Source organism: Oryx dammah, unplaced genomic scaffold (assembly GCF_014754425.2).
Source record: "Oryx dammah isolate SB20612 unplaced genomic scaffold, SCBI_Odam_1.1 HiC_scaffold_21, whole genome shotgun sequence".
Classification (NCBI taxonomy): Eukaryota; Metazoa; Chordata; class Mammalia; order Artiodactyla; family Bovidae; genus Oryx; species Oryx dammah.
The window spans coordinates 22,581,308-22,607,501 of record NW_024070205.1 but is presented as its reverse complement, the minus strand read 5'-3'; the positions used below and the strand labels follow the sequence as shown (position 1 = coordinate 22,607,501).

The following is a 26,194-nucleotide window of genomic DNA, read 5'->3' as shown; positions in this document are numbered from 1 at the left end:
ACCAGCAGGGAAGTCCTAGTCCACAGATTTTAAACCAACCCAAAGAAGTAATGCTGCAGTCAGAAGCTCACGGGCTGATGGGCAGAAGCTCCGGAGAGGGCAGAACCTAATGAGAGACAGGTTGCGGGGGGCAGATCTCAAAGACATGTCAAGAAACAAAATCATAATTTGCTTTATTTCCTGCTGTAAAGATATTTTTCCCACAGGAATTCCCTTCTTTTCACATTCTCCACCTGGAAAATTCCTGTTCATTTCTTCTTTGTCAGTTCTTGAATGTTATGATCACTGGGAAAACTTCCCAACCCCTATGAGTTAGCTACACCCTCCTCTGTGCTTGTGCAATGCCCAGCACATAAATGCCAAATGGCACAGATCCCCTGGGGTGGTAGCCTCCTCAATGTCAAAGGCTATTTCTTATTCACCCCAGTATCCTAGAACCTACCCAGTGCATTCATGTTTAAGGTCAAGGAAGAAAAATGGCATTCGCTACTGAATACACAGATTCCTACATACCTCTCTGTGAATATGTTTAATATTAATAATGCAGGAAACCAAACTTCTCCTATTCCATTTTCTGGTTCAGCAACACTAGATCCAGAGTGGGTTGTCACAGCTTTGCAGGCTGCAAGTGGGTTGCCATGGAAACAAGGTTCTGGTTGGAGGCTCTGGCTAAAGAGCCCTTCTCAACTCAGACAAAGCTGCAGAAATGCAAAGGGTATTTCAGTTCCCCGCCTTCTCTTTTCCCAAACCTTCCGCTCATTTGAGCAACTTGAATGCCGAAGCCAGCTGAGTTCTGGGAGCCAGTTCTCCCAGAACTCCATATACTCCTGGAATGCCCTTGCCCACACGGAACAATACGGAGTTAGCTCTGGACACTTTTTAATGCCTTCTGTGCTTCTCTTTTCCTTCTGCCTTTTGTGGTTATTCTTGCTCTGCCTTCCATTTTGTCTCATTCTCAGTATCACAAAGAACTACCCCAAGTATGTCCACTAACAATCTTCTTGTTGTCTATCAGAAGCCACCCGCCTCAGTCCTAAAATATCAGGGAAAGCAACGGGGCAGGCCAGGCCATGGGGAGCTGTTGAAAGAACCCTTTCTCTGGTCCAGAAGCCAGGTGCCTTGTCGCACGATCCACGGTCAAAAACTCACCAAGTCTTCCAGGAAACAGGCTCCTCCTCCTCCTCCTTTTCTGTGAGGCACCAGAAAGCAGCCATGTTTTGCTAATGTGTGTTTGCTCCCTGCTGCGCCAAAAGCAGCAGCAGCATGGCCTCAGAGCTGGAGCAGGGAGCGGCAGTTTAAAGCTGCGGTCTCTGGTCTCGTGCTGGAAAGTCTCCTCGAAGTATGTTTCTGTGATTCCTTGATATTTAATTGAAGTATTAAAATGCTGAGCTGCAACATCGATACTCAACTTAATACATCCTCAACTACCCTGGTGAAAGTTAAACACTGGGAAATTTTACATAAAGACAGCATGGAAACCAGGCATTGAGAAGCCTGTTGGTACCCAGAGCCCCACTGCTTATGAAGTCACATAACCCACTGTCTTTCTACAAAGGGCTTTCTCCTCCCCTTAGGCATCGCAAAGGGGTTTTCTTGATCTGGATTCACACAAAGCTGGAAATCCAAGGCCAAAACCCTGACAGAAACGTATTTCCACAATCAAATTGAAAAGACTTTCCTAAGGCTAGTTCCCAGGAGTTATTTAATTCTCTCAGCTTCTAGGTTTCTTTTTCCTTTTCTTAAATAAGCTTATGCTTTTGATGCAATATTCATGACTCCCACACACAGGAGGGTCCTCCATTGCAGAAAGAGCACTTTCTTCTCCAGTGAGTTTCACCCTTCCTATCTCCCTCACACAGGCTCTGCCTCTCGGTTTTTCTAAGTTGGTATCTGCCTCTAGCTTGCCTCTTAGCTGCAGGAGTTTGATGGAGAAGCCCGTCCATTAGAAAGGTCTAGCCATTAGGAAGAGGGCTTCCGTCTGACCAGACGATATGGTCCTGCTGCAATGGGTGCAGACAGATCCTTGGCACAGGCTCCTGCCTCCTGGTGGGGATCCTTAGCCAGGAGCCTCCTCTCTCTTCTGAACCGAGCTCAGCAGATCTAATTCCAGTCTGTCCTCTGATCGCGGTTTTGTTTGTCTTTGGTTTAGTTTGTGATTGTCACTGCTGCTGCTATCATCTTCACATAAGGAGCAGCCATGCCAGTGTTAAGACATCGGTGTTGACCTTTACACACCATGTAAACCACCTGTGAGCTTTATGAGGATAAAAGGCTTCCAGTTTCAATCAAATGACTCAGAGATAGGGCCACCAGCCATCCTCATAATCCTGCAACGGTGGAGGGAGTTCTGGGTGGCCTATAGCAAGGACACCAGGTAAAAGCTTGACATCTGTGCTCCTAAAAAAGGCCAGCAACCTTGAAGAGGTGATACCCACCCTGCTTGCTCAGGAGGGAAATGGAAGGATGAGCCCAGGTGAACTTTAAGTCAGGAAAAGAACATTTGTGGAGAAACAGGGCCCTTGAAATCAGAAGGACCTGGGTGTACAGTAGGCTGGCCATGTGACGCTGGGCAGGATACTGTCCCCTCTGGGCCTCAAGGTTCTCATCTTCTCACTCTGTCACTTTCTCAGGTTTGGGGTGAAAATAAAGGGAGATAGCCTTTCCTCACTCGTAGCAGAAAAGAAATGATCTGTGAAAGTCAGCACTTCTTTCTCCATCTCCCCTTCCTCCAGCTCCTCCAAAGCCTCTATTAGCTCTCACATCCGAGAGGCCTTGACACCAGGTGAAAAGACAGGCTATAGCGAATGTTCTGCACATCCCTTTGAAGAGTCTGGGTTTCGTGGTGAGGACCCAGCTGTAACCCAGGAGGGAGGTTAAACGTGTCGAATTTGAAGCTGGGGCAGGATGGGAATAATTCCCAGAACGGCTCAGGGATGCTGTCAACAGGGCTGAAGCAGAGGAAGGCACACGAGAGGACCTCTCGACCCACTTAGCACAGAGCTGGCAGTTTGATTTCTTGGTCCAAGCAGAGGCATAAATGCTGAGGGAGAGAAGTATTGCTGCTACCTGGAGCACTTTGGGGTTGTGGGGTTAAAAAAGAGATTGAGGGGCACCCTACTGTTACCTGCCAAGTCCTATTCTCCTTGAGCCCAAGTGGTTTTTCAATGAGTTGTAAGAGATATGAAGGGATAGTGGGGGTAAGCCCTGTGTGACTGAGGGGCTGAGACAATGTGGACAGCAGAAGACTTGGAGCAGAAGGAGATGGGGACCGGAAGTGATGCTAGCCAAGTCTTGCCTGTTCAAGTGGCATCAGAGCCCGATGCCACTCAAAGCAAAATGCAGAGAGTGGAGCTGTCTTTGCTTCCTGTCAACTCGATTAGTCATAATATCTGGGAACGCTAGAGTGGAGCAGCGGCAGCTCAGAAGTACTTGACGGGTGCTAGAGTGTGGCAGCAAGGCCAGGCCTCAAACTTGCAAGGTCACGGGTGCTAGAGAGAAGATTTTTATGGAGTTGAATGGGGACACTCCCATCTCTCTCTGCCCTCTCCCACTCCTCCCTGCTCCCAACCCCATATGCCACTCAGATGCCTGCTGGGCAGGCGTGACCACACCCCTCATCCTGGTGAGGTGACCACTCGTGTCACCCCTTGGGTTCTGTTTTGCATTTGGCCACCCCACACTCCTTACTTCACAGGACCCAGTGTTCTGTCCAGACGTTACCTAACTCATCAGATTTGTTGCATTCCCGCAAGAGAGGTGATGGGAATGATCCTCCTTATTTCAAAGAACCGAAGGCAGAAAGGCCCCAGATCTAAGGTCTTCTCAAGCTGCTTGCAGTAAATTATGGAAAAGGCTGAGAGAGAAGATCCCTTGAGATAGAAAGCGAGAATCAAAATACTTAACTGCACTGCCTCATCCGGACCCCTCCCCCTTCTTCCAGCTATGGACGACCCTGGCTGAAGCACTCCCTGGAGCGTGAGCCCCCAGCTTCAAGGTCAGGACACCTCTCAGCATCACAGGGAACACCCAGTGTGGTAGGCTCGGCCTCACTTAGTTTAAAACCACACATAACCCCATTCAGCTGGACTTGACCACAGCTGGTTGCATGGTTTCATAGAGAGGGGTCGAGGAAACTAGTATGTGCTGAATAGAAAGCATGGTGAGTGGTCCTGAGCAAACCCTCACTGTACACGATATGGCTTCAATAGTCGGTGGGAGATATGGAAGGTCAGTACAAACTTGCACCAAATTTCCAATGCATTCTTTTAAAACAAAGAAGAAAAACTGACCAAACAATAATCATTATTGGACTTCCATTTCCACTAATGATAATTAATATCCAACAACTGCCCAACACTTTTCGAGTTCTTAGATGTGGGGAGTAGATATAGGGACATCTACTCCTCATCAGAACCATGGAGAGGAAGTAAGGTAGGTACTGTTTTTTTCCCTTTTTACAGATGAAATAGGCAACAGAGGCTCTAAAATGCACAACCTAAGCCAGCATCCCAAAGATGGCAATCATAGATCATGGAAGGTAGACCTTCACCTCCCTAATCTTCCCCCAACCCAGTGGCACCCGGTGGCCCATGGGCTCCTTCTTCATTTGTGCTAGGAGTTCAGGGTTCTCTACAGTAGCCTTTCTCCACAGACAGCAGCTATTCATTCCAAGCTGCAGCTTACCTGCCCTGGCTCTGAGCTGATTACATCTTGGCCATGGGTGCAGAGAACAGCTGGCATGGCCAAGCCACTGGGAGGCCTCAGGATCCACTTGTAAGCTAATCCCAGGCAGGAAACCAAATCCAGTGGCTGATCAGTGAGGAGACGGGAAGTAAGGGAATTAAGCCCCAGAGTTGCGAGACTGTTTTCATCTTGCCTAGGAAGAGACAGGTCCATTGTGTAAAAGGTTTGATTTAAGGGCATTTAATTTTGTTCTCTCTGATAAAGATGTTTTCAAGGAAGCCTTCCAGCTGCACATGTGATTATCTTAGGGCTTTGGGAGCTGCCTCCCACTGTGGGCTTAACTCTTCCTTCCAAGTATACCACAGTCCTCCTTCTAAGAAGCACACGGCACAGTTGAGCATTTTTTTCTGCCAGATGAGCACATGAGTTTAAAGCAGGTAGCCAGAATCCTGGATAGGAGATTCAACCTACCAGCGGGGCCCCAAAAAACTTTCCTCACTTGCCCTGAATTTATGTTTTTATCTCACTCCATCCTCACTTGAAGCATCTGGAAGATAATAGTAAAAGTGGGGCTGACAGACGTTCAGTAGCATGTTCCAGGCCAAACTGCTCAGGCCATTCTCGCTCCAGTCTTCCCTCTGCCTATTACAGATGGATCCACACTCCCTCCACATTTACACCAAAATTAAAAAGATGGTGGCTCTTGAGACCCCATCACAGATGTGGTGAGGGTGTGAGGGGAAGCTCAATGTTGCTTTGGCTAAACTCAGTAGTATCGTCTCAGATTTGAGCTTGGAAGGAATTTATTAATAGTAACGAAGGATTTCTGTATCTGATGTATTTTGCCTGAAGCATCTGGCTAACAGTGACCACAGAAGCTACTGCCCAGAGGAACAAGAGGACAAAGGTAGAGAAGGCAGATTCCTTTTCTGAAATCGGGTAGGAGAAGAAATTCTTTTTATTATCAATTAAAAGGTCTTTAGGATTCCCCAGTATGTTTTGATAGAGGAGGAGGGAGAGTTGGGGGGGGAGTTAACACCATAAAAGGGGGCAGTAACTTTTATTGCTCTCCGTGAAATTAAGGACTGCCTTCATTATCCAAAAGCAATGAGGAAGCATTTTCACCTGGAGCTAGAGTGCTGCCCGCAGTCCTGAGTCTGTCTGGGTGGCAGCGCACACATGCTCTTCTCACCTGCCAACCTGCCACCCCCTACACATGCTCATCAAGCATCCACTGACTGCCTGGCATCCTGCGGCATGCAGGGGCAACCTGAGAGGACCAGGTGACCTCACTGCTGCTCTCAAAAGGGCTTAAAATCCAGTTAGAGCAACGTGATTTATGTACAAACAAAGTGATTAGCAGCCAATTCAGGAGAGCATAAAGCTTGAGTATTTATGATTACGATAATAAATGTCAAATGATTTAAAGCAGCAAAAGGCTGTGAGGAACGAAGTGGTCAGAGAAGGTTTTATGGAGAAATGAGAAATGGCCTAAGCCTTGCAGTGCATGGATTTGGATAAACAGAGAGAGGAGACAATCCAGGTATAGAGATTAACGCAAGCAAAGGACAAGAGTTCAGAATGAGTGTGAGGAAACTAATGTACTTTATTGTATTTGTGTTTCAAATGACTATGCAAAGATCAAGTGAATTGATGGCCCATTTAATTCCCCCCTGGTTTGTAGAGGAGAATTAAATGCTAAAAGACTGAGTGTTGACAAAGGCAGAGTAATCCTTAAAGTGAACACTGTCCTTCTCTCAGAAGGCAGGATGCTTTTCTAGATCTAGAAACCACAATGCGAAAGCACCCTCCACTTTCCCCAAGGGAAAAGGTCCCTGAAATTACCATGGATATTAGTGATAAAAATAGATAATGTAAAACGCTCAGACCAATGATCCATCCAGACCAGGATTCAGTCACTGAAAATGACACCAAGGAAGGACATTACTCTCTTCTGTGATCTCAATCTCAAAAGGTTAGGACTTGTACCCTAGACACTCTTAATTTCCTCCTAGTAGCCGATTATGGCGCCATAAAATATAAACTTACCTAAATTATTCTCCAACCAATTTGTATTTTCTGACAGCATCACCTCCGAGGATAATACATTCTATGTGTTTACTGCCCACTATATTAAGTCATAATAATACCCCCTTTCACTTCTCCCAAATTAAGTCTCTCCTTCAAGCTTCAAGGGATGCCCCTAATTTCTGATATTCCAAGATGTTGTGAACAAATCCATATTCACATAATTAGAATTTCTCTTGGCTTTCACCTTTCTAAATGGAAGATTGTTGAACTTATCCTTACATTAAATATTTCTTCTATTTGTTGATTCTTGTGGATCTCTTCTGGTGCTTTCTTGACACCATTTCTTGTTGGCTGCAGTTGTTTATCATCATCATCATCCTATCAGATTCTTATTAACCTCATCTGATTCCCTTAGCCTTACCTATCTCAGAGACCCTCAGCTGCCTGCTCCACCCCAACTATCTTTGTGGCAGATGAACTGACCTATGCCAGCATGGAACCAGGCTGTGACAGACCTCCACCTTGGCTGGGGACTTAACAACCCGGCTAAACAGCTGGACCCCTTGAGTCTTGGCATCTCTTGCACTGTCTGGGTCAGATGGAGCACCACATTTTAGGGTGTGAGATCTAGCTTGCCGAGTCTCAGCAGCACAGGGAAGGTAACTCCTTGATACAGACTTTGACCAATGAAAAATAGAAGACGGGAAGCAGCCAGGCAGATAATCTCCCCTTCCTCCCTCCACAGACTGGTCCAGGGAATGGTACAGCCTTGTCCCAAAACTCCCCATGTGGCAGAGCCAAATGTGTGTGTCCGCTGGCCTGCTGCCTTCTGGCTGGTGTCATGAAGCCACGGCCATTATGATGATGTGTCCTCTCAGTCTTCCCTCTCTCATCCCCCTTCTCCTTACTTTTGAGGCCCTTGCCTTGTACATGAAGCATCAGAACTTGGTTCTTAGGTCCTGTTTTCTCAGGAATTTGAGCTAAGGTAATCATCAAGAATACCATTAAAGGTTGACCGAGGATCTGGTGGCTTCTCGGTTCTGTGATAGGTTGTAGTGATACCATACCACAACGAAAAGGACAATGTGACTGGAGATTCAAGATACAGACAAGAAAAGGTAAGTAACATTTTAAAGCTACCATATGCCCCATGTCAAAAAAAGAACACACACAACAAAGATCAAAGGCATTAAGAGGGGGAAACAATCGTTGGAACTGTCAGACAAACCTTGGGCAGGCAGGCCATAATTATGTGGGCAGCAAAGAATGAAGCTTCAGGTTTTTACAAAAGTTACCATTCCATTCCCTCACCTAAAGCTTCTCTCTGAAATTCTACTGGCTTGACACAAACTATTAACATGTTAAATTAAAACTTCTGAAGTGTTATTTTTTAGAATACCCCATGGTTAATGCTTTTTATTCTGAGAAACACCCATTTATCGTCTCCCTGATATCTAAGCCCGTTCTTCACCCATGTCACAGTGAGGAATTTCTGCCATTCTGCCCACACCCAGTGCCTTCTCCACAGCTTCAGCACATCTGACCCACTGCATCTGGATCTGAAAGCCAGGATCCTAACCACCACACTGTCCTTCAGTTCTGAATATGACTTTGTATCTGTTCACTGACCCTCTATTTATAAGCACTTCACCTCTTTCTTGCAGGAGTAAGAAGGAATAGAGGCCCAGAGGTCCATTCAGCATATCCCTGGGCATCCCTGACAGTTATCCAGGCAATCCAGTGAGTCAGGCTGCTCATACAGGAGCCATCTGACATATTCAACCCCCAGTTTTACAATTCCACTCTCAAGTTCTTTCAAAGATATTGGATGGATGGCATCCCATTTTGATGATTTATTTAAACAGTTTGTCAGGTCAACCACATCCTGTACGCATATGATTCAAAACATAAATGTTTGCTGTAGATGTAATTTTTCATGTCAACTTCTGCACCAACAGAAAATGACCTTTATTCCAGAGAGATGCAATTTCTTTACAAATAGTAACTTGCAATGCCCTGGTAAGGCAATCATTAAGTTCTAATAAAAAATATAATAACATAAATGTAATGTTTAATTGAACAGCGGAAACAGTTTGGAGGCCTTCAACATTTCTTAATCGCAACTCTATGTGAGAATGTAAAAAATTACTTGCCATTAGATGAATTTGAACAAATAATGCACTTTTGAAGAAGAATCATAATTTGAAAGTACAATATAAAAAGAAAACAAAGAAGAGGTATCCATCAGATACCTTGTATCTTTGTACAAGCCTCTCCAGAGAATCTTTCTTGAATCTGTAAGGTATACTCTCCCCAGATTTTCTTATTATGCACAATAGGAATTCTATGCCTGGGACTGGCCTTTCCATAGGAATTCAAAAACTGCAAACACACGTTTAATATTTGCTTAATTGAATCAAAATTCTAAAAGTCAAATGTTATGAGGATAGAGGTAAATTTTTCCCCTCAAATTATCCATATATTGCTTTCAAAAGTCAAGTTACTTTTAAATTTGAAAATATTATTTGTGGAAAATATTATTCCACAAATTTGAAAATATTATTGCCCTTAGTTTGAGGAACTCATAGTACCACTGCTATTTTTAAAGTTGACACAAGTCTGATTGTATGCATATTAGTTCAATACAAGATTCTGTAAGCAACTCCTAAATTAAAATCTTGAAGAAACATCTGTGATAAAATGATTCTTCTCTTTGCTGTGATTTCAACAGTATGTTTATGCTCTTTAGGTATTAGATAAGAACAAAAAGTGCCCTTAGGGGGCACTTGAGAGAAAGAGTTATTTCATTTTCTAGAATAGACTGAAGAAAAACTGGAGAAGTGGATAGAACTAGCAGCTCAACCCAGTAAAGTCTGGATCAGCCACTGACCTGAGGACATAGCAATCACTTGTCTCAGCTCTGAATATAATATGAGGGCTGTAATTTCTCATCAGCATGGATTAGGAATATGATAAACAGTCAAAAAAGAAGTGTCAGTGTAAGAACAGAGAAAGAACCAGCAGCCTGTTTGTCAGAGGTAGAAAATGAGCTCCAAGGAAGGATGGTGCCACCATTATGCTTTACTAGCAGGTCAGTGAGCCCAACTAGACCAGCAGGTGAAGATGCCTCATTTCACCAGCTGATAGGATTAATCTTACTAGGGAAGGAAATTCATGAATAGCCTTCAGGAAATATAAAAAATGCCAGTAAGCATGTGTAAGGGATGAAAATATAACTTCCAGGGATATATAATCATTTCCTTCATAGAACAAATTGATCCACGGGAGAAACTTACATTCAGAATGTTGGGAACCAGATATGAATGAAAGAGATAATTATAGTTTCAGTATCAAATTAAAAATCAGTTTAAAGACACAGAAATAGGTTTGGATGCAGAAGTAAAACCGGACAGCAGTTTTGTAGGATCTGAGGATCCCAGCGAACAAGGAAGCAGGTTGTTAGAAAGGGTCTACCTTGCTACCAGATCTGGAAGCGCCTGTCAACCCAAATCTCCCTCAGCCTGGGAGTCAGGATGTCTGTGTAGAGTAAGCACTGAGGAGAGAGCTGAGTAAAGGAAAACTCAGGTTGTTTCCAATCCCTGATTGTGCAGTGGTTAAGCATCCATCTGACAGTGCAAGGGACACGAGTTTGATCCCTGTTGCGGGAAGATCCCACGTGCCATGGAGCAACTAAGCCCCTGCACCACAACTACTGAGCCTGCACACCTAGAGCCTAGGTTCTCCAACAAGGGAAGCCACTGCAACAAGAAGCCCTCACATCGAAACAAACAGTAGTCCCTGCTCTGCACAACTATTCATAAAGCGCATGTACAGCAGCGAAGACCCACCATGGCCAAAAGTTTAAAAAAAAAAATTAACTCTTAAAGAAAAAATATGGAAAACAACAACAAAAAAGTACCTGCCATTTGCTGTGCCCCAAGAAGGTGTTAAAAACCATATTTCTTTCTCCTCGTTGTGCTTCTGTCTTTTAATATTAACAAGAATCTTGCTGTGTGAGTACTATGAGCTCCATTTCACAGATGAAGACACCAGTTAACTAACTGGTCCCAAGGTCACAGAACTTGTGAACAGACAATCTCATTCATGGCTAAACCTTATTTTGCAAACTCAGCTATTTGTTTTTCGAATTCATTTGGCCGCGAAGAGTCGGACACGACTGAACGACTGAACTGAACTGAACTGAATGCTTCTTCCTATTGAAATTCCTTATTTATTTATTTTTTTCCACCGTTGGTAGCTTTATGGCGGCTTCGTAGAAATGACGTTTGTGTCGCTTGTGACGCAGACCATGCCCGCACCGTCCCTCAGGGACGAAGGAGCCCCGACTGCGGGCAGGGGAGCGTGCGGGGCCGGGGCCGGCGGGGCTCACGGTCAGGACCACCTCCTGGTGACGCTGAGGTGGTCGAGCTGGTCCTCCAGCCGACGGTGCGCGGGGAACTTGGCGGCCGCCCTGCGGGCCGCCGCGTAGCCGCGCTCCTGCTCGGCTGCGAGTAAGGGCCGGCCCAGGCAGTAGTGGTTCTCCGCTTCTATCTCCAGGCGACGGATCATGTTCTGCTTCGCCGCGGCCGCCGGCGCTTCCCAGTCCACTGCCGGCCGGGGATGCGGCCGCAGCACAGCCGCGGTCAGGAACACGGCGCCAGCCGCGCGTCCGGGCCGCGCTCCGCACGCCGCACGCCGGGGCTGAAATTCCTTTTTTAACACAGTCATCTTGCCATGCTTACCAAAGAAGACCAGGGCTAAATCTTGTTGGATAGGTTGGTCTACGTAACCTGGTCAGAAGACCCCTCCAGAGTGGCCAGCAGGCACTCCCACCCTCCTAACCAGCCCTATGGTTTGTCAGTAAGGAGACTTTTAATGAGCAACACAGAAGCAATGTGGTCCTCGTCCTCAGGAAGCCGACTGCATGGCAGGAAAAATGGCATGGCACCCACATGCCTACACGCTTAAGACTGTCCCTGCGGTACCTACTGGCTAATGAGTTAGGGCCTGGAAGCTGCGATGTGGCCCCTCCTCACATAGAAGCATCACCCTGCAGGTCACCAGATGGTGTTCTGTCACCTGCATTGAGGTCCCTGAGCTGGGAACTGGTTTTCTGCACCCACCAGAGTCAGCCTGGGTGAGGACCACCCCCTTCAGGTAATGCTCTAAGTCCTCAAGACGCAGCTCATTAGGGACCCTAGCTCGTTAGGGCCCATCACACACTGTCAAGGGTAATTAAATCAGGGATTAGTGTCACCCAGAGGGCTTGGCAGAAGCCTGGTCCACGTTAAAGTGTTTGACTCTGACTGGTGAGGGCAGACAAGGTTACTGTTCGCTCCCAGCAGGGAGCCTCCTCTGAGGCTGGCAGGGGCTGGCGGTTAGGTCCCTTGAGCAGGAGAAACCTACATATTTTAGTTTTCCTCACACGTTCTCTACTCTGAACCCCATTTTGCACTTATTGGATTTCTTTTTAATTAAACTACATGACATTTCACTCTCAAGATTCTATTTAAAAACACTTTCCCCTCAATTCACCAGAAGTTGGTCTTGTCCATCTTCTCTGATGGACGGAGCAGGCTGTGTGGTCCTTGGTATCTGTTAACGCGCTATCTGTCTGGAGGACAGTGAAATGTGCCTCTCACATACCTCATGTGGAAGTGTAAATTAATGCAACCTTTCTGGAAAGCAACTTGGTATTATCTTCTAAGAACTTTAAAAATGCTCATATCCTTTTTGACTGAGTATATAAGTACACTGCTGGGAATGTATCTGAAGAAAACCATCAGAAATAACAAAAGAGGTTTGTTATACCAGAGATGTTCACTGCAGCATTATGTATAATAGAAAACAAATTGGAAACATCAGTATTTATTCAGTAGAATACCAAACATTCGTATGGCTAGAATATCATTGTTCATTTTATTCAACAAATGTTTATTTACTAGGCACTTAGAATTTAGTGGTAAACATCTGTACCCCTCCACTGCCTTCTCAGAGTTTATAAAGTTAGTGTTTTTAAATGTTGATAATATGGGAATTTGTTTATATTAAAGTTTCAAATGGAAACCCAAGATTTGAGGACTTCTCTGGCAGTCAAGTGGTCAAGAAAGTCCTGAAAGTCCAGTCCCTGGTTGGGAAACTAAGCTCTCACATGCTATGTGGCATAGCCAAAAAAGAAGGAGCTATATCTACACCTGTGGCTTCCCTGGCAGCTCAGAGGTTAAAGCCTCTGCCTGCAATGCGGGAGACCTGGGTTCAATCCCTGGGTCAGGAAGATCCCCTGGAGAAGGAAACGGCAACCCACTCCAGTATTCTTGCCTGGAGAATCCCATGGCAGAGGAGCCTGGGGGGCTACAGTCCACGGGTCGCAAAGAGTCGGACACGACTGAGCGACTTCACTTATCTACATGTCAACAGGGTTGCCTGCTTGAAGAAGTTAAGAGCAATTTTTTTCTTTTTTATGCTTTCCTGTTTGTTCTGAGACAAATATTATGAACACAGATTGCTTTTTTTGCATGGGAGCTCAGTCATGTCCAGCTCTTTGCAACCCCATGGACTGTAGCCCACCAGTCTCCCCTGTCCATGGAACTGTCCAGGCAAGAATACTGGAGCGGGTTGCCATTTCCTATTCCAGGGGATCCTCCCAACCAGGGGATTGAACCCACATGTCCTGCAAGTCTCCTGCATTGCAGGCATATTCTTTACCACTGAATCACTGGAGAAGCCCGTGAATATACATTACTTTTATAATTGAAGGAGGTAGAAAAAATATTACATTTCTAAAAACATGCACACAAACAAAAATATATAAAAATATCCAACTCCTTTCCCCTCTGAGTAGGAAATGTGATTCTTACCTTTGCTAAGAAGACTCACCTCTTTCCGGCTACCAATTACTATCTTCCATTTGGATTTAATCATCACCATGGAGCGATGACTGGGGAGCAAATGAAGTCACCGAAGAGGTATGGTGACAGTTTGCTTTCTCCACCCAGAGTTTTATTCATATGGTTTTGTGATTCCCTATGTCTCCTACTGACCCCATCATCTCCTAATCTCACTCATCAGAAGGAAAGTGCAGGTATGCAAGCAACAGGAGTTCAATTCCTCATTAAGATCATAATTCCAACAAAATATTAAATATAGGAGTCTGGAAGTATTAGTCTAAAATTCTCCCAAGGACCAAGTATAAGCCAGGAGAGAGCTGGCTCCCTGGACTCTAGAGCCCTGATGGAAAAACAGTGCTGATGTCATTCCTCTCTGAAAACCACCCAGTAGACTGCCTTGGTATCTGTTCTAGCGCTTGCTGAGCAGACTGCCTGTGTTTAACAGGTGTAACTGCTACGCTGCCAACAAAGCTGCTCATTGAAGACCTGGAGTCCTGTGTGTTTGCTTCTGCACATTCCAAGTAGGATTATGGGTGCTGATGGATATTCATACCCAAAATGAGAAGAGGGTAAACAGACAAGGGAGAAGTTCCAAGGTTGGGATATTCCCTCTCTAAGTCACCTGCCTTGGGGCAGATTTCCCCCCAGCTGACCACACAGTCCACTTCTAAAGACAGCTTTGAAGGTGGCCCTAATATCCTAGAGCCACGAACATCTGTGCTCATCCTATTGGGCCTTGTTTTTAATCACACACATCAATTAGTCATCCAGCTGAGGTACGTGCAAGGATACCTAAGTAACTGACCTAGGTAATAATCAGAAGAAGAGCTATTCATCAGCAATTACATGCTAGGCAATTTACAGTTTCTAAGCTTTCCCACCATCCAAAGAATACCCCATCCCAGAGAAGTTAAGTAAATGCATGACAATCACCCACAGACTGAATTCAAAACAGGTTCTGATTGGGTACAAAGCCCAACCTCTTCTCTTTCCACCAAATTCTGCAACCTCAAAAAATACTGTTTTTTTCTGAGATTGGAACATTTCTCCTCTACCTGACTAAATACACCATACAAAATCCATGTGTTATGTAAGCATACTACCTTATAATCCAAACACCTCATCACTGCCTCTCTCTTCCCTCTAATTGGTGACAGGAAAGCAAGAATAGTATGGTCAGAACTTAACAACAGGGCAGGAATGGGGATTCTTTTGTGATGAATATAACTTGCACATTGAATACCATCAGAACAAAGGTGAAAGCCATTATTCTTCCCTACGGGCCAGCTAACATAAACACTTAAACCTCTAATAGTAATTTATAGGAAAGCATGTCTGCCTATCCAAATGGATGAGTTCACAGGTTAGCCCTGTAAAGGTCAGTTATTTTTTTATTTTTGAGGTGGGGGAAGTGAGACATAAGACTGTGACTGATTTTCTAGACAACACACTTCTGAGGGCTTCCCAAGTGGCTCAGTGGTAAAGAGTCCTCCTGGCAGTGCAGGAGATGCAAGAGATGTAGGTTCAGTCCCTGGGGTGGGAAGATCCCTGGAGGAGGAAATGGGAACCCACTCCAGTATCGCTGCCTGAAAAATCCCATGGACAGAGGAACCTGGCAGGCTACAGGCCATGGGGTCGCAAAGAGTTGGACATGACTGAGCGACTAAGCACACACACAGGCACACACTTCAGAAAGCTGCATGAGGGTAAGGAATAGGTCCAGCTGCGTTGGTTTATACGCAGCTTATTCATATATTGATTTATTCAGCAAACTTATTCTGAGTACCTACCACATATGAGATGCTAGGGGAACAAAATCATATGTGCCTAGGATGGTGCTGTGCCCACAGGAGTCACCCAGGGACTGTGCCTTGAAAGCATTTATTGATTGTAGAAAGAGTGGCAGAAATGAGGGCACCGATGTCTGGATCTGCAAACTCCGATCTGTTGCTCTAACACCTACAAAATTCATCATTCCGTGTACGTAGGTGGCCTCTGAGCTTCCAAGGAGCACAGAGACCCACAGATTAGTAATGGATTGCAAACATAAGACTGTCATTTCATCAACACTAAACGGGTTACACTTTCATTCCACTGAGTGCCTTCTTGCCTCTGAAGCGTGGGCCCGGGAAAGCGGTCGCACCTCTCTGACCTCTGCACCACTCATTATCCACTGCTGCTCCATCTCAAAGGTCTAATCAGCTCTTACGGTTCTGATCTTGTTAGAGAACACTGGTCTCCCACCCCCTGGAGTCCTGCCTAATTCACTACTGGGCGCAACCTCGCAGGAGTTGAGAATCACCAGGTCTCTAGATTCCAACCGGATAACCTGGTTCTGTTCCTGATGTGGGTCCCCCACCCCACCAACCCAAGGGCTGAATTTAGGTCAACACTAAATTGCTACCTGTCAGTCTTACTACTATTCAAAATGGAATAATAAGAGCTACCCTCCCTAATACTTTAAAGGGATACAAAGGGGATTTATGGTCTGATGTCTGCAAAAATCCTCACAGAAAAATCCTGTGAAAAACAATGGATTTTTATGGCTTAAAATATTGATTTTTTTTCCCCTCAAATAAAAATGACTCCACTGGATGGTACTATATAATGCAAAGAAGAAATATCAAGAATGCATAGAGAAGGGAGAGGAAACTTTAGTAATAATAACCACCCTTTGATAAAGAATCTGCCTGCAATGTAGGAGACATGAGTTTGATCGCTGGGTCGGGAAGATTCCCTGGAGAAGGAAATGGCAACCCACTCCAGTATCCTTGCCTGGAGAATCCCATGGACAGAGGAGCCTGGTGGGCTACAGGGGGTCACATGGGGTCACAAAAGAGTCAGACACGACTGAGCAAATAAACAAGAAGAAGAAGAGGTAGAATAATTATTTTCAAATGAGTTTTGAGAAACATCTTAGGAATTCCCAAAGGGCTGTCCAAAGCTAACCATAGTGGTTAGTGATAACGACTCAAAAAGCAACAACACGCCAGGGAAGACCTTGAATAAGCAAATGAATAAGGAAGAGGTTCAAGTGAATGAAGGCGCAGGTCTCCTCTCTCCTTCCTCGCCCTCTCTCACCGCCCTCCAGTGCAGTATTAATAGAAGAGTTCCCTGGGGTCCTAAGAGAACCTTTGCTGCATGTGGAGGGGTAGGAAGCTGTGCTTACTGCCACAGGAGACTGGTTTGGCTATGTTGCCTGTGTCTCAGCAGCAAGGAGTGCCAGTTCACATTAAGCTCTGTGCATCTCGTCGCATCAGCCGTGGCCCTGAGCCAGCATGTGATGGCATCTGTGACCAAGGTGAGAGCCCATCTCAAGCAGTACGCTCACCAAATGAAAACGGCACCTGCTTCTTCTGCCAGTAGCCCATCACCAGTCTCCTGCCCACCCAGCCCTGCTTCCTGCATTCCCCAGATTTACTGCCGAGAAGGCAGGAGGCATCAGGACAAAGGATGTGAGCAGTGATGACCATCAGCCTCCAAATGATGGAGGCTTGGAGGAAATGATATCTCGGCTACAGCACAGTTCACAGGGACCGCAGCCCACTTGTTTCTAAAAAGAGAAATTCAAGACCCAGCAGCTATGAAAGATGGAGCAGTGCAGCCAGAGTGGGGAAGGTGTGGGCACTGGGCTGGACACAGACATCTGGTCACCACGCTCTTTCCATGACTGCCCTAGAGTCTGCAGGCCTCACTTTCGTCATTTATAAAATATAGGCTTGGATTCGGTGACCTTTAAAATACTTCCAGCTTTAACATTCTAAAAATGTGTCACTCTGGGTACACCCAGGGCCCAGCAACACCCGTGTGTACAGCGTGTATTGCTGCTGCTGCTGCTAAGTCGCGTCAGTCGTGTCCGACTCTGTGCGACCCCATAGACGGCAGCCCACCAGGCTCCCCCGTCCCTGGGATTCTCCAGGCAAGAACACTGGAGTGGGCTGCCATTTCCTTCTCCAATGCATGAAAGTGAAAAGTGAAAATAAAGTCGCTCAGTCGTGTCTGACTCTTCTCGACCCCATGGATGGCAGCCCACCAGGCTCCTCTGTCCATGGGATTTTCCAGGCAAGAGGACTGGTGGGATGTCCTGGTTCCTACCCCGGAAGTACTTAAAGAGACCGTGCATTTTAACAGTATCTGCAGGTGATTCATATGCAGTTTTACAAGCATTGTTCTAGAATATTTTATCACAGGTTTATAGAGAATCATCCATCCTAACTTGAGAATTATAAAGCAAAACAAATGCCAGACTAGATGATCTGTCTTCTTTAAAAAGTATCACTGTATCTCATTAATAGGACCTGACACTGTGCTTTAAAACTTGTCATTGAATTAAATCCCATCCCAGGCTTTGACTCGCTGTTTTACTCAGAGCAAGCGCCCCGTGCCTCAGAAGGCATCGCTTATAGTCCTAGTGCTTCTCAGGTGGCGTGTCCTCTTTTGAACATATCTCAGCTGGCTTGCTTAAGGGTCTTAGTGCATTCGGTTAAATATCTCAACAGAACAGCCTTCACACACTGAAAATACAATATTATATGAGGTATCAAATAGCAGTTTTCGGCAAACCTCCCTTTCTGGATGCAATTATGCAATTGTAACATGACTAAATCTGCAGGTGGGGTGGCTCTGTTTACCAACTCAGGGGTTCATTTGTCTAACAGTAATAAATGATTCCTTTCTTTCTTGTTATGTAGCCCTGTGCTGCAGAATATTCACGTGGAAATGGACATATTTGGCCCCTGCACTTACAGAATTAAAAATGGTCATATGAGAGTGTCTAAATGCCAGCACTGTTGATGTTTTGCCCCTGACAATTCTTCGTTGCGGGGGCTGTCCTGTGCACTGGAGGTTGTTTAGCACCATCTCTGGCCCGTATCCACCAGATGCCTGAAGCAGTCACCGTTCAGCTGTGGCAGCCAGGATGTCTCCAGACATTGCCAAACGTTCCTTAGGGGAAGGGGGGTACAATCACCCCTGGTACAGTCACTGGACCAGAAAACACTAGTGAGGATTATCTGGAAAGCATAAGGAAGACATCTGTGGGGATGTGACCGGAAACAACCACAACACACACGCTGAGGAATCATATCAATGGTGAAATAAACAAGGAGGTATTAATAACACATGCAAGTCAACGGGCCGGGGAGGACAGGAGGAAGCATCAGGTGAGATCCATGACCCAGAAAGGAGAACCCAAGGGGAACAGGCTACCTCTAATTCCGGGAAACACCTCATACTGAAGAACAGAGGTCCTGATCACAGGCTTTTCTCAGCCACAGACATTATTAACAAAGATGGAAGTAATGTCAGAGACAAAGAAGAGTTCAAGGATGTCAGACAAGAAGGGCCGTAACAGTATAAAAATATCACTTTGAAGTATTAGTTCTTAGAGGCAAGTGTGCTGCACAGAGATTCATAAAATCTACAGCTGGAATGGGCCTTAGATTCACCTCCTCTAATGCCATCATCCTGCACATAACCCAGAGAGCCAAACGCACTAGTCCAAGTTACAACTACCTAGAGGCGGAGCGGGGACGCTTGTCTGTGGAGGCGCAGGCTTGGTGTTAGTCTCTGTTGCCCAGCACCCAAAGCAGGGCCTGGAGAATCCTGAGGACCAGGGACAGTTGAGTAGTCAAAGTGAACCTGGATCTCTGGCTGCACAGCCTGATACTCCTCCTGCCGTGCCCCTCTACCTGCTGGGACTTATGAGGCTCTTTAGAGTATGGCAAGGCTGTTGATGAATGCTAATTAAAACAGCATTCTAGTGTACTGGAAAACATAAAATGTGCATCTGTGGGTCTTCCAATAGAAAATGAGAGGAATAGGCTTCAGAGAGGTTAAGATACCTCACCCAGGGGAGAGAGTTGTATGCCTTCCAGGGTATGGTGGCAGGGAATAGAGGCTATAAATTAAAAAGAAGGTGTAAGTATTAGTCACTCAGTCGTGTGTACGACGCTTCGATCCCATGGACTCGAGCCTGCCAGGCTCCCCTGTCCACGAGATTTCCAGGCAAGAATGCTGGAGTGGGTAGCCATTCCCTTCTCCAGGGGATCTTGCCTACCCAGGGATCAAACCTGGGTCCCTTGCATTACAGGCAGATACTTTACCATCTGAGCCACCAGGGAAGCAAGGCTGGAAGATGTCTATCACACCAGTACTCACTTCTCAATTCAGTACCTGCCAGCCACCTGAGCAAGTTCCAGAACCCAGCCCAGGTCAGCTCTCCATGGGAGAAGAGGGAACAGAGCCATGGAGAAAGAAGAGATGCCCCTTCTGAAACAGTCATATCCTATCACTTTTACAGACGCTAAATTTTGGTTTATGTTCAAGGTCAGCCTTGGAACTGGCGGATTGCAATTTCAGAATTTTCCTGCTCCAGAAAATCTCTCTTCTAGGGGAGCACTCTTATCAAGGGACAAAAGTTTCTTATACCACCATAAACCAAAAAGGCTTAAAACATAACTGCTGGTTGGGATAACACATTGGCTAAAACCCAATCTCATTCAAGTACCATCAGTTAATCAAAACGCATTAACTGGGGCTTCCCTGATGGCTCAGTGGTAAAGAATCCACCTGCCAACACAGGAGACTGATCCCTGTCCAGGAAGATCCCACATGCCACGGAGCAGCTAAGCCCATGCGCTACAACTGCTGAGCCTGTGCTCGAGATCCCGGGAGCTGCAACTGCAAAGCCCACAGGCTGCATCTGCTGAAGCCATCATGCCCTAGAGCCCGTGCTCTGCAACAAGAGAAGCCTCCACAATGAGAAGCCCGTGCACCTCAACTAGAGGTGCCCCTATTTGCCGCAATTAGAGAAAAGCCTTCAGAGCAGTGAAGCCCCAGCATGAACAAAATAAATAAATAAAAAGCATTAATTGCATCAGATCCTTCACAGTTTTTGTGGTGGGATGGAGGCAAAGTCATTGAGGAATCTCTGGTTGCTGAGGAGGGGAAGAAAGAGCGAAAGCACAGAAAGAAGAAGCTGTGGATCCAGTAAATTTAGAACACTTGGTCATTTTGCTGAGCCAACACGGCTCCCTCTTCAACTGGACTGGGACAAATAGCTGTGTCTCAAGGTGGCTTTGTCATGCTAATGTACCCAGACAGCTCTGCTTCCCAAGATTTACAGGAGGTTTTGTGAGTTTGTTAGAACCAAGCTGAGCTTCCGTAGAAAGCTTTCATTAATCAGGATATCACTGAACGGAACCGGTACTTGGGAACCACCGGATTAAAGGCAGAGGAGAAGGTGCAGCCTGGGTGGCGTCCAAGTGGATCGTAACATGAAGCATCGCCTCAGTGCTGGACACTGTGCCAGCTTCCTTACAAAAGTGATTTCTCGCACTCTTACGAGAAAAGCATTATCTGGACAACGCAGATGAGGCAGCCGATGTTTATGGGCTTTGAATAAAACTTGGTTGTGGTCATTTAATGAATAACTGCTGGAGTCTCTGATACGAAAGTTCAGGCTCTTTCTACTCCACCATGAAGAAAAGCTGGAAAGAAAAAGGACAATTTATTGAAAACCCCTTCCCGACGTGAATCACAAAAAGCACTCAGGATTTAGTGAATCTCGGCAAATGAGGACTCCTGCGTTTACTCTGTAACTGTTGAGCATCGCTGATGAGCAGAGTATTGTTCTGGGCTCCAACAAAAGACACATGGGAAATACTACTTCCTAATACGGGCTTGCCATCTAGCTGGGAGGAAAAAATGAACATAGAGCAAATACTTAAGTCATATAAAATGATGCACGTTAGATAACTTTGGGACTTTGGAAAAGAGAGATGTCTATGTGTGACAGTATAATTAAGGGAAGCTTTTATCAGAGAGATGCAGGCTGATCTTTTAGAACTAATAAACTTTTAAATAACTAAATAACTTTTAGTATTTCAGGGAATAGAGAAGTAGAAAAGAACATCCCAGACAAAAAAGAAGTGATATGAACCAAGTCAGGACCAAGACAGCTGTCCTGAACAGAAGCTCAGAGCTTGAATCAATGAAGGCACTTTGGATGCAGTGATGAGCACAGCCTTGCTGGATATTGTGGAACTGACAGAATCTTGGATGTCAGAAAGTCTATTGAAAAATGAAGGAAAAACCTAGTGAGTTTTTAAGATTTATCTGATACTATTTATTATTCTATCTTGACAAGTAGAGTTTTACTAGACTTCTCAAAGTAGACAGAGATCCAGTGGCTTCATCCAGAGAGAACAGCCAGAGGGTATGACAAGGCCAGGAAAACTCGACTCATCTTTCTTGTTTACCTTCCAGGGGTCCCACTGAGAATCCCAACAAAATGAGTCACAAGTCCTTGGTCTGTCCCACCTAAGTATCCCAAGCACTTTCACTACTTTATCAGGGTATTTTTATCACCTAAAAATAAATCTGTTTAGGAGCGTTTTCCATATATAGCTGAGAGCATACCAAGGAGACAGGTGTCCATGCGTGCTCAGTCAAGTCCGACTCTTTGCAACCCCATGGATGATAGCCCACCAGGCTCCTCTGTCCCTGGGATTTCCCACACAGAAATACCGGGGCAGGTTGCCATTTACTTCTCCAAGCGATCTTCCCAAGCCAGGGATTGAATCCGAGTTTTCTGCATTGGTCACGGATTCTATACCACTGAGCCACCTGGAAAGTCCCTAGGAAGGAGACAATATACTTGTAAATAAGCTAAAGTTCACTAACCACCAAGTGAGTGTCTCCAAAACACTGCCATTTTAAGCTCACTTTTTGTCACTCAGTCATGTTGACTCTTTGCGACCATTAGGACTGTAGCCCACCATGTCCATGGGATTTGTCCATGGGATTTCCCAGACAAGAATACTGGAGTGGGTTCCCATGCCCTTCTCCCAGGGATCTTCATGACCCAGGAATGGAACATGCAGCTCCTATGTCTCCTGCATTGCAAGTGGATTCTTTACCTGCTAAGCCATTGGGGAAGCTCCAATTTTTGTCCCAGTTGGCCCCAGTCAGGCAGAATCACGAGAAATAAACATATAACTCCACTGTCACCTTTAAGCATGGAACTGAACAAATGAATGAGTGAATGAATTCCATCACTGTGGTGATGCTAGAGGTACCTGTGTCATAATAAGAAATATGTGTTGGTCTCTGCCACTCGTTCCTGAACCAGAGCTCCTAAAATTTTTATGATCTCCTGAGTGATGCGAGTAACAAGAGTGTCACACAGGACTCCCAAATCCTTTGGAATTTTCTGGGTTTCGGAGCATCTTTTGTTCTAGTGAGGTGACTCTTGGGGGTCTCCTGCGTGGGCTCCTGTGTGGGAACTGGTCACTAAAAAGAGGAGGCCATGATTCGATGCTTGGCACTTTCAGCCCTACTCCTTGTCTTCTGGCAAAGGGAGAGGACCTGAAGACTGAGTTAATTATCAATGATGTCCACATGCTGAAGCCTCCATTTAAAGAATCCCTAAAGTGGGGCTTCTGTGGTGGTCCAATGGGTAAGACTTGGCTCCCAACGCAAGGGTCCTGGGATTATTCCCTGGTCAGGGAACTAGACCCCACATGCCACAACTAACAGCTCACATGCTGCAACTAAGACCCAGGTCCGCCAAATAAATAAAGATTTTTTTTTTTTAATCCCTAAAGTACAACATGGGAGGAGCTGGTGGATGGTGAGCATTCATCTGTTAGGAGAGAGGTGCACCACACTTTCCCAGGAACAGACACCCCTGTGCTTGGGACCCTTCAGGCTCCATCTTGTGTTCCTCTTCCTCTGGGTGTTCACCTGTTTCCTCTATTCTTCATAATAAATAGGCAAATTTTAGTGTTTCCCTGAATTCTGTGAGCTATTAGAGTGAATCACTGAAACCGAGGAGGGGGCTTTGGGAAGCCCAATCTATAGCTGGTTGTTCAGAAGTACAGGTGGCAACCTGGGGCTTCTGACTGCATCTGTGGGGGCCAATCTTACAGGGCTGAGTCCTCAACTTATGGAGTTTCCACTAACTCCACGTAGTCAGTGTCATAATTAGACTGCAGGATACCCAGCTGGTGTCCAGGGAGTTGAAAAACTGGTCAACGTGGGGGAAAATACCCACACATTTAGCATTAGTGTTGTGAGTAGGATAAAAGTTGTTTTATCAGTCTAATGCAATGAGAGTGTTTTTGAGAAGAATGAGAATTAAGCTAGCTGAAAATAGGTCTGTCAAGACTCCACCATAGCTTGCATATATACAATGGAGTATTACTCAGCCATATAAAGGAATGAAATTGGGTCATTTGTAGAGATGTGGATGGATCTAGAGAGTGTTGTACAGAGTGAAGTAAGTCAGAAAGAGAAAAACATAGTATATTAATGCATATATATGGAATCTAGAAAAAATGGTATAGATGATCTGACTTGCAAAGCAGAAATAGAGACACAGACATAGAGAACAAATATATGGATACCAAGAGGGAAAAGGGAAGGTGAGAGGAACTGGGAGATTGGGATTAACATATATACACTATTGGTGGTGGTGTTTAGTCGCTAAGTCACAGCTGACTCTTTTGTAACCCCACGGGCTATAGCCCACCCAGCTCCCCTGTCCGTGGGATTTCCAAGGCAAGAATACTGCAGTGGGTTGCAATTTCCTTCTCCAGGGGATCATCCTGACCCAGGGATTGAACCCATGTCTCCTTCATTGGCAGACAGATTCTTTACCACCCTGCCACCTGGCCTTTTAAACAACCTTCCCTTTTATGGGTATGTCTAGAGCCTCATAATTCTAGGTCATGTGAGCATCCTTTCTCCCGTCCCCCTATCCCCCTAACATAGCCCCAAGCCTCCTGGTACAGAATGATGTTGTCCAGTCGCTCAGTCCTGTCTGACACTGTGACCTCATGGACTGCAGCATGCCAGGCTTCCCTGTCCTTTACCATCTCCCAGAGCTTGCTTAAACTCATGTCCGTTGAGTCAGTGGTACAGAGTGGATACCTTATAAATATTTTATGGACAAGTGCATGAAAGAATCTCACAAGCACAAGTGCCCCAGTTTACCACTTTATGGGAAGCAAGGCTAACCTCCTTTATCCAGCATGTGTCAGCTCTCAGATACATAACATTTTGCAAAGAGCATGGGCACCCTTCACTCCCCCATCTAAAACGTGTGTCCTTCCTCCATACATGGGGGTCCATGGGCATCCACAGGTGTGCCAGCTAACTATAGTTTACAACCATCCTATACTCTCTATTCCTTATATGACTTCTTTCATCAAAGTCAGGATCGTTTTCCCCATTGAGCGGATAGTGAAACCTTGAAACAGTGCAACTCTGTGTCCAGATATGCTAAGGTGAGAAGTCCTATTAAATGTAAAATGTTTGAGACTTCTCATAACTTTGGTTATGAGCATAGGCTTAGGGTCAGATGGGCTGAAGAGTGCCTCTCTGGTAGCTCAGTGGTACAGAATCTATCTGCCAATGCAGGAGACACAGGTTCGATCCCTGGGTTGGGAAGATCCCCTGGAGGAGGAAATGGTAACCCACTCCAGTATTCTTGCCTGGAGAATCCACTGATATAAGAGCCTGGTGGGCTGCAGTCCATGAGGTCGCAAAGAGTCAGACACGACTCATCTACCAGACAACAAGGCTGAAGAATGAACTGTGTCCACATTTTCCAGCTGTGTGACCTTGGGGAAACTACCCTGGCGAAGCCTTCGTTTCTGCCTTAGTAAAGTAGCAGTTACTTCATAGGATCGTTGAGATCATGGAGGTGGCGGGTTAAGCACAGACCCTGATGCACAGTGAGTGTCCGAGGTGGTGGGGACCCTCTTTGCCACTGAATCTGTTCTTCCATGTGGGAGAGGTCTCCATCAGGCAGTACTGCTGGTCCCTCTCTGCCCGAGTACTCCCTGTGTGAGTGGTGAGTACGGGGAAAGAGCTGAGTCCTGCCAGCCTCACTGTGTGTGCGTTTGATGTCTGCAGGCCTGAGAAAAGCACACCCTCTGCTGTGCTTTCCAGCAAGGCCAGCTCAATTTCCAGGCTTCCCTGGTGGCTCAGAGGGTAAAGCATCTGCCTGCAATGCAGGAGACCCAGGTTCGATTCCTGGGCCAGGAAGATCCCCTGGAGAAGGAAATGGCAACCCACTCCAGTACCCTTGCCTGGAAAATCCCACAGATGGAGAAGTCTGGTAGGCTACAGTCCATGGGGTCACAAAGAGTCGGACACAACTGAGTGACTTCACTTCACTTCTGACACTCAGGAATGAAAGTTTAGCTGGAAAGAATGTCAGACAAGCCTTTTGACCATCTCTAAGCCATGTCCCCCAGCATAGTTTTATCAGTAATAAAGGTGGTACATTGGCCACTGATGCAAAGTACTGACTCATTGGAAAAGACCCTGATGCTGAGAAAGATTGAAGGTAGGAGAAGAAGGGGATGACAGAGGATGAGATGGTTGGATGGCATCACCAACTTGATGGACGTGAGTTTGAGCAAGCTCCAGGAGTTCATGGACAGGGAAGCCGGTGTGCTGCAGCCCATGGGGTCGCAAAGGGTCAGACATGACTAAGCGACTGAACCGAAAGGTGGTACTTTCATAGTCAACTGCCTATCTCCTATCTCTGCTTCTCAGTTGGTCCTGAACTTGGGTGGAGA

The 26,194-nt window shown here is 45.8% G+C and overlaps 1 protein-coding gene, 1 non-coding gene and 1 pseudogene across 2 annotated transcripts in view; 1 reads left to right on the top strand and 2 right to left on the bottom strand.

Annotated features, from left to right (window-relative positions):
* Positions 1 to 26,194, bottom strand: part of ASTN1 (astrotactin 1) — a 359,002-nt gene that overhangs the window by 309,338 nt on the left and 23,470 nt on the right. The window lies entirely within an intron of this gene.
* LOC120880540 lies at positions 10,961 to 11,460 on the bottom strand (annotated as a pseudogene).
* TRNAC-GCA lies at positions 25,584 to 25,656 on the top strand. The gene has a single exon. It is a non-coding gene; the product is annotated as a tRNA-Cys (tRNA).